Source organism: Lycium ferocissimum, chromosome 8 (assembly GCF_029784015.1).
Source record: "Lycium ferocissimum isolate CSIRO_LF1 chromosome 8, AGI_CSIRO_Lferr_CH_V1, whole genome shotgun sequence".
Lineage (NCBI taxonomy): Eukaryota > Viridiplantae > Streptophyta > Magnoliopsida > Solanales > Solanaceae > Lycium > Lycium ferocissimum.
In genome coordinates, this window is record NC_081349.1 from 105,044 (window position 1) to 114,349 (window position 9,306).

Below are 9,306 nucleotides of genomic sequence, written 5' to 3' on the forward strand. Positions count from 1 at the left end.
CATAAATCATCTCTCCAAACCCTAAGTTATTGAAAAATTCAAGAAGAGGAAGAAGAGAGGCGTGTGGGATTCCATCAAAAGGTAAGACTCTTGCTTTTATGAGATTATTATTGTTGTTTGAACTAGTATAGAATAAAAAAAAGGTTAGAATCCACCAATGATTTCCATAAGCTTCAAGAACAAGATTTAAGGCTTGCGAAAAGCCTTAGTTTTCGAAATTCTAAGAAAACTTCAAGAAACTATTCAAGTTCTAATCTTTACCATTGTAGTGTGATTATTGAGTCTTGGAAAGTGCGTTTGAGCGGGATTTGAGGTATGTCTATATTTCAAAAATAGTCTTTTCAAGTATGTCTAGATTTCCAAAATCTTCCTTGAAGTATGTCTAGATTTTCCCAAAAATCTTTCTAGAAGTATGTCTACTTTTGAAGTACACTTATACTGTGAAAGCATGATTTGTATTTGAGAATCCTTCCTTGATTTTTGTATAAGTTATAACTCTTGTTTGGTGGAAGTTCTTTTGGAATTAAATATGAATTCTTTTAGAAAAGGTCATGCGTGTGTAGGGTCAAGCCCGCATCGAACTTTATATGAACTATAGTACTTTGTGAAACTCGCTTTTCCCAATATTGGATGATTGAACTTATTTTTCAAAAGGTTGTACCTTAAACTTGTTTTGTTGTTGAAAGGATTTCTTGAACTTGAAAATTGAATAAGAGATTTGGATAAGATTCTAAATCGGTTATGATTTGAAATGCCTCTATTTTAAGATGATGACTTGAGAAGTGAGATTCAGCTCTAAGCCATGATTGATGATTGGGTAATATGCCATTATTTGTATTTTGTTTGTGTTTCGGCCTGTACGGGCAAGTCGTGCTAGTCCGCAGACGATTAGCCAGTTATGGATCCTAACATATCGATACGAGTATTGCCGTGTCGATTCCGCAGGACGATTGATATCCGTTGCTTCCTAGCCCGAGTATCTCCATCGTGTCGATCCGCAGGACGATTGACCTCAATTGCTTCCTAGCCCGGGAGTATCTATTGGCCGTGCTAGTCTTGGTGAGGACGATTAGCCTCCGTATCTTCCTAGACCGGAGTATCTAGTTCAGAGGACGCATTAGCCTCTCGCCGCTTCCTAACCCTAGAGTATCTATTGTTGTGCAGTTCGTAGGACGATTAGCCTCCGTGGTTTCCTAACCCGGAGTATCATTGATTAATCACCTACGAGTGGCTTATTTCGTAATTTGATTAGCCCATGAGCGGCTTGTTTCATATCTTGTCGCTTTGTGAGTGGCTTGTGGTAATAGTGAATCTCGCCGAAATGAAATACTTCATTCCGGTAAATGGTAAGGAGTTAAGTTAATGTGTTTGTCATTGTTGGATTCTTTGATGACTCTTTAATATTACTGACTCACTTTATTCCTGGGTTTGAACTGTTATTATCATTGATATCATTTTATTGATTTTATTCATTATATCTTGTTTTGTTAACTAGTGCCCCTTAGACACTCACTGAGTACCCAGTACTCAGGCATACCATTATTGTTTTTTATGGTATGTTAGGTATCATTGAGGAGGAGGTTCGTGATACGCCTATGACTTAAGAGAACTTGCTGTTTTCGAGACTATTCTATGAGCTCACATGATTGTTCGTGGGGCACCATTCTATTTTTACTTTTTGTATTTTAGTTTCGGGTTGCGTCTCGATGATTTAGACATTACTCATTATCTTAGAAGCTCCTTAGATAGCTGTCAGATTATGGGTAGTGTGTTGGAGTCTCATATGACTCGTTGGGGCATTTGTGCCACGTTTATTAACTAAGTATTTGATTTGACTTCCGTCGGTTTTGTTTCATAATTCGATCTTAAATTTTATTTAGTTGTTTTATCACTTGTTTAATTAAAATAAATGAAAGATTATCGAAAAAGGGTTTGACGTTATTGATTTATAAGGTTCTTCCGATATTGTTCATGACGTCGGATGCCGGTCACGTCTAGGGTGGGTTTTGGGGCGTGACAATATGTCTACAGATCCTTCGGATTGAGATTAGCTTTGTTGAACACTTGGAGTGTCTTGTGACAACTGCACCTTTTGAGTGATTTTTAGGTTTTCCAAGTGCTGCCAATATATTGCAATATGTCATATATATATATATATATATAGTAGGAAGAACGTGGGATGGATAGAGACCACTCATTCAATATTTGACCTAAAGCATAGGCCAGCTTAACTGTTGTACTTGTAGTGAGTAGCTCGGCTTTACAGCTATCTCTGCTTACCGTGCTAGGTGCACAGAGAGCAAATCACAGACCAGGTCTCAATCTGGTTTTGAATCAGTTTGACAATCATCAAAACAAGACTGCACTTGAGCTTATCACTTACCGTGCGCCGAGAGCATGGAGAGAGAAAATATTTGTCTTCTTTCTTACATTAGTGATCGATGACAAGGATATATATGAGTATAGTTTTTCTTAAGAAAATAAAATTTAGATTGAACTCAATCCTAAAAGTTGGATCTTGAAATGAGGATTGTCCAAAAACATATGGGGAGACAATAATCTATTGTCCAATAAACATCAGGCAATTAACAATACGTTATAACACACACATGAAATCACATGTAATAAGGAAATACTGAAAAATATTAAGAATCTAGGAAGGCAGATCCACAATGGATTTCAACTACCTATGTGAAACAAATATGTTATAATACACATGAAATGTAATTATATTACGAGCAGTGTGAAGAATATGATACATATACCAGACTTCAAATTCAAATTATTGTCAGTACCCAAACTTACAAAAGATCACAATTGTTCAGCTTTCTTCTATCTTATTGATGTGTGTTGCAGGTGCTTTACAATGGCAAGGGGTAGAGAATTGGTAGAGCGCCTGTCTATATATAAGTAAGGAAGGGGCAACGGTAACAACTGCAACTATTTTGAAAAGGAAAACAGAGACTACTACATTGTAATACATCAAGCTAGGACATGCCTAAATAAGATCCATTCAACATATACCATTTCTTCACAACAAATTTAGTGATAATAAAGCAAAACATTGTGATGTTTTCCCTATAACAAAATAATTCAGGTTACAGTTTCCTACTAACAGTGGTGAATCAACTGTTTTTTCAGCTTGTTCTTTTGGATATTTGAGGACCTTATAAAATCTCAACATATGATATGAAACATTTTGTTATTATTGTTGATGACTTTAATAGATACACTTGGGTGATACGGTCCAAATGTGAGGTTTATGTGGTGTTGAAGAATTTTCTTTCCATAAAATTCTGTTTGCTGTGAATGTCAAAACTGTAAGATCTGACACTGGGACAAAATTTTTAATTCTCAGAATTATGAGTTGTTAGCTTCTCTTGAGATCTTACATCAGGGTATACTTACACTCCGCAACAAAATGAGATTTTGAAAAGAAACATAGACATGTTTTGGATGTGGGAAGGGCACTAGAATTCAAAAGTGGAACATTAATCAGGTTATGGGGAGATTTTTGTCAAGAGTCTAGTTTATTTGATCAATAGACTGCCTACATTAGGGCTGGATATTGCAAGACCCCATATGGCATGTTTATGTTTAGGAGTGGTAAATGGACCGTCCGGGATGATGTTCAGCGGGTCAAGATGGGCCAACGCCCAACTCGATCTGCCCACAGCTTGTTTGGGCTGAGATGGGCTCAGTCAAGACGGGCTAAATAATGGGTCATAATTCAACCCGTCCAACTTAACGTACTTTTCAAATATTTTGAGAAACTAAGAATATCGATATCCTTTTCGTTGATTGCAAACATTCTCTCACTCATGTTTTTCCAAATAAACGATGTCTTGAAAATCAAATCTAAATACCTTTTGGATATATAAAAAAAAAAAATCAAGCGTATGCTTTCACTACAAATAATAACGATATTCACTATTAAATATTCACTCGTTATTTATCAATACATAAATTCTATTCGAAACTGTTTTAACTTGTCATCCGAAAACTAAGTCAAAAGAAAATTAAATGTTGAAGTAATGAATAATGATTTTGTCAGATTCCTACGTTTTATCGATGTGCCTTATTTATATATTTTTATGGTTGTCATATACATAATTAGGAGTGGCAAACGGACGAGTCCGGTCGGATGTGGGCGGGTCAAAAATAGATTACACAAAAACGTTTAAGATATCAGACCCACTCATACTTAGCACGAATGAAAAATAAACTAACCGACAGATAATATGGATATGAATATTATTCATGGCGTCGTTAGATTAGAACACAAGCTAAAAACAAAAATAATCTTAGACTCTTACGAAAAAAAAATTAAAAAATTAAAAATTAAAAATTAAAAATAGGAAAATATTTTAAAAAATGTTATCACATTTTGTAGTTGTTACACTTCTGAACAGAGGGCAGTTGATGCCTCCGTTTGGGCTCATTTGATGGTTTAGATTTGGGATGATGATCTCTGATGCATGAACTTAGGCTAGCTCAAATCAACCCATTTTTAAAATCGTTATAGCCCAAATTCATTAAAACTTAGCGGGTTGGATGGGTTAAATGAATTTGGGTTAATTTTTCCACCCCTATCTATTTTAAATTGGACAAAATAGATTAGGGCCATTGGCACTTATGCCTCTGTTTTGCGCTGGTCTTTAATTTTTGTTCCTCATAATAAATAAATTTTTAGTGAAGCATAAGTTTATATTTTCGCATCATTATATTTCACAAGTTATGCCCCGCATGACCAGGGACCGCTCAACGGATCTCGTGGCCTAAGGTGAATTCAATTGAGAGGACTTAAATTCATTTTATAAAAAATTTACACTTATAAAACAAATTTGGCTTATAAAACAAATTTGCTTTCTAAACAACAAATTAATCATTTAGGACAAAAAAAAAAAAAAAAAACTAGGAAGAAGAGTACAAAGAATAAACTGGTGGATTATCGGATGTTGAGGTCCAGAACTCAGAAGAAATGAACGTACATAACGTAGTAGTTTAAGTTTTAAACATTAACAGTGTCAAAAGTATTTACACTTTCTGACCAATTTAAACAATAATTGCAGCTCATTTTAATAGTAGACTCGTTGGTTATCTAAAATAAATTGTAAATAACCTAATATAATATGTTGAAGTACATTAAAAGGAAACCAGTGCATGAATGCTTATGTGTTCATGCAGTTTTACAAAAGATTGTACAATAAATTCAGTATGTTGTTGATGTATATAACTTAATTCCTATATAAAAAGAATAAAATTAAAATTGAGTGAAGCAAATATACTAACTAATGTGAAGAAAATTATCACAATTTATGAACTTATTGGTATAAAATTACATCAATCAACTAACAAAAAAATATAATGTAACGCTTTTATTTATATAATTATTATATAAATTAGATAGTATATTATTATTATTATTATTATTATAATAATAATAATAATAATAATAATAATAATAATAATAATCATATGAGTTTAAAATAAATTTGGGGCCTTCAAATTTTGGGCAGTGCCCTCACTGGCCTAGCCTTAGAGCCACCCCTGCGCATGACTTTTGCCCTTAAAAAAATTATGTCCAGATAGGCATAAGTTCGACTACTAAAGGGTAAAAATGAAAGACCAAACTATTTGAAAGACAAAAATTAAAGACCATCGCATTTGAAGGACAAAATCGTCCAATTTCACGATAGATCATCTAAACGATCTTCAGTTGTTTATGCTATGCAAGCAACTTTCAACTTACCTGAAGGGGACAAGTTTGCTCCTAGAGCAAGAAAAGCAGCATTTGCTTATTACTCTAGTAACATTTCAAAAAGAACAAAAGTAACTAACAAAAGTAATTTGTTTATTTGATGATTGAGCTTTGAGAAGTTACAGACAAGGTTGATTGCCATCAGCAAAGTAAATTTACACACCAATAGTTTTTAGTAATTGACTAGACCATTATGACCGGCACGAAAAGAACAACCAAAAGCAAACAGGAGTGCATTTATTCTTGGCCAACTCCAACCTCTGGAAAATAAAAGAAATTACTTTTACTACTAAAATCCGAATCTGATATTCCAAAAGCGCCACTTGTTTTTGGGAAAGACCATCAAGCTTTGGATGTAAAGTTGAAGTTCGCACATGTTGTTTGACCAAACAAGAGTGAAGAAGTAAAACCCAACTTTTTATTAGCAATGTCAAATTGCAAAAGGTTGTCTTCAATTTGATGTGCTCCAATGACTATAGAAGTTGTTGGTTCAAATTCAACTTCCCTCCATCCACAAATCCAAGACACAGCACCTCATTATTCACGGCCACCATAGAATTCGCACCCCAGATAGTCCAAGATGTAGTAGCATTTTTGCTTCCCAACACCAGTTCAATGGGTGGAACACCAGGACCAACACGAGTACTGCCAACTCGGTTTCCTCTATTATAACACACCTTGAAAGGAGCCACGGGTTTCACCCTTGGAACCTTAGCAAGCGATTTGACAAATGCCTTTGTAAGAGCATTGTAAATCAAGTCTCTAATTTAGACAAGGTTCAGCAGTACTTATTTTTGTTCCTCTTTGCCATCTTTGGTGATGGTCAGCAACGTGATATTTATTGGCACGACATTACCATTTATTTTAATGGATGTCACTCCAATAAAGTGCAGTCCGTCGAAGGCTCTCCTGAAGTACGAACCTGATGTACTAACAGGATTTTTAAGAAGTGGGGTGTAGACAAGTCTTTTTGAAACATCCATTCCAGGAAGAAAAACATAAGGACTATCACCAAAGAACATAACTCCTTTAGAAGTTATGGATGAACTCAAGCAGATAGCAAATTTTCGGGGTACACGCATATTAGCCAATTGAGTAGGAAATCCTACATAACTGTTTCCAAGTCCAACAATTCCTTTAACACCCTTTGCTAGTCCTTCAAGAAGAGAATTAGGAGCACAGTCAAAAACTACTCCATTTGCTGATAAAAATTTACCAGGATTTGAGCCATCAGTTGATTGGACTGAGACAATATCTTGAGCAAGTTCACCACTAGTGCTGGTTCGAATAAAGGGGTTATAAGGAATATGTGAACAAGTGTTATTGTTGCACCCTGGTGAAGGAGCACCTACACATGATTCAACACAGGCACCGGATAGTGAACGTTTACACGGGATAGAACCACAAGGGACAGGTTTATAAGATGAACTAACATAGCCTTTTTCACAATCAACCCATAAAAAATCGCTGACCAAGATCGACAGTAAGTTTGACTGGCACAAGGGGTGTTCTTTGGTTTAATGACGGTGACATATTGTTTTGGTGGCTGCATCTTTGGTTACGGGAAGAAGAAAAGCTCGAGGTCTTGAGTGTTTTGGCTGAGGAGAGGGAAAATAAGAGGAGCAAAGAAAGAAAGAAGGATAGAGAATGTATTTGGAAAGCATTGTTACGTTATTGAAAGTTTAGAATGATGGAGTGAGTAGAATTTGGAGAGGTAGCATCTTGATTTATAGTGATGTAAAGCTTCTTTAATTTGATTCTTGGTGATTTATGACAGGACATTATTTTATCTGCGAAGGGGCAAGACGAAAGCTGAAAGAAATCAGAAATCGTGTTATTGTTCATTTATTTAAGTATACAAGTTGCTGTGTAGAGAATTCAACGATCGATGAACATTGACTATTATAATAGATATTAAATTGCTTTGCCAGATCATTTCGTCCAAACGAAGAAAGAAAAGGAATGGTGGAAGCATTATCCTATTAATCTTTCAAAAACCATTAGTGCATAACCGCAATTGATGGAGTTAAATATTCACATTAATTATACCATACCTTTTGAATATTCTCCTTTGTTTATCTAATTATCAGATTATTTGAAGAATTACAAGATGCATTAGTCTTTCCTCCTTTTTTGTTTTCCACACAATGATACTTGTTTCGAAACCCAATTAATACAAAATGTAGTAGTCAAAACGAAGAAACAGTGGTAGAATTGCTCTATGTTGCTCAAATTACCTAGTAGATAACAACAAACATGAGCGTACTACAAATTAAAGAGAAAAAGAAATATCTATGGTACCTTGGCATATTCCTTCTGTCTCATGAAAAATAGCATGATTTGGTGTATGAGGGTCTATGCATATAATTTTGACGTTAAATTCATACATTTGTATTAAAAAAAAAAAAAAAAACTTAAAAGAAATTTATGTATCTAAAGAATTCATTAAAAGTCACAAAAAAAAAGAAAAAGATATGTCTCATCAAATAGTAATTGTACCAATTTTTTGGTGGATCCGAGAAGTATCTAAGAACTCAATCTAGCATAATCTATCAATTGGATGTTTAATTATTTAGAGAAAGTAAACATTGTCCTTAAGCCCGCCTTAAAAGAAACACTTTTCACCAACATTATAGAGCTTAGCTCTAATGTGTACATTAGAAAGAGGCAATTGAATGACATTTATCGTTCAAAACGTAGAAAATACGAATCCTGATTTATGTTTTCTCCATCAACTCTACTTTATATTTGAAAAAGTACGGAAGGGGAAGTGTGTATATATATATATATATATATAGGGTTTTTTCTTATCTTCCATTTTTTAATTTCCCCAAATTACCCCTGTCGACACATCAAACAAGAATAATGAAAAGGACTTTTCCGTCTTTCCGCTAAAAAGTAAATTCAGCTGTCTTCATCCTCTCTCTTCCCCCTTCTCTTTCTCTGCCCTTCCTTTCTCTTTAGTCCATGCTTAACTCAAAGCTAAAATTCGAACTGATAATGCATTGAATTCGACGTCATATCTTGATAATCCAACCCATTTTGTTGGTTATTGATAGTTAGCAAATTAGTGGCGTTTATTGTATAAAATTTGGACCTTTATTTCACCATTTCTGAAAAAGAAAATGGAAACGAGCTCCACATTTTCGTTAGACAAAACCTGAACATTTTTCTTCTCCTGCTTTTGGGAAAATCAATCAAATATTAAGAACAATTTGACCGACAATTGCAAATTTTTCTGACAAACTACGAAAACACTTAAAGATAAACTATAGTTTTATAAACGATTTCATTCGACTTCAGTTGAATCAGCAGTTCCCATTCAAGATTCATTATTTTCAAAGAATTGAGAGTAAAACAAGAAAATTCAAATTTTTTTCTTCAGACAAAACAGAAAAAGAAAGGGGAAATGATTATCTTTTGTGGTGTTTCTTCAAGTATTTAGTTGCGCTACAAGATTTATGAGAAGGTGTTAAAAATACTTATTTCATACCTCATTTATGCGTTAGTTAATATTGGAAGAAGAGGAAAAAATAGATAGTACT

At 34.3% G+C, this 9,306-nt stretch overlaps 1 pseudogene; it reads right to left on the bottom strand.

The window, feature by feature from the left end:
* Positions 1-5,750: 5,750 nt before the first annotated feature.
* Positions 5,751-7,294, bottom strand: LOC132067090 (probable aspartic proteinase GIP2; annotated as a pseudogene).
* Positions 7,295-9,306: the final 2,012 nt, after the last annotated feature.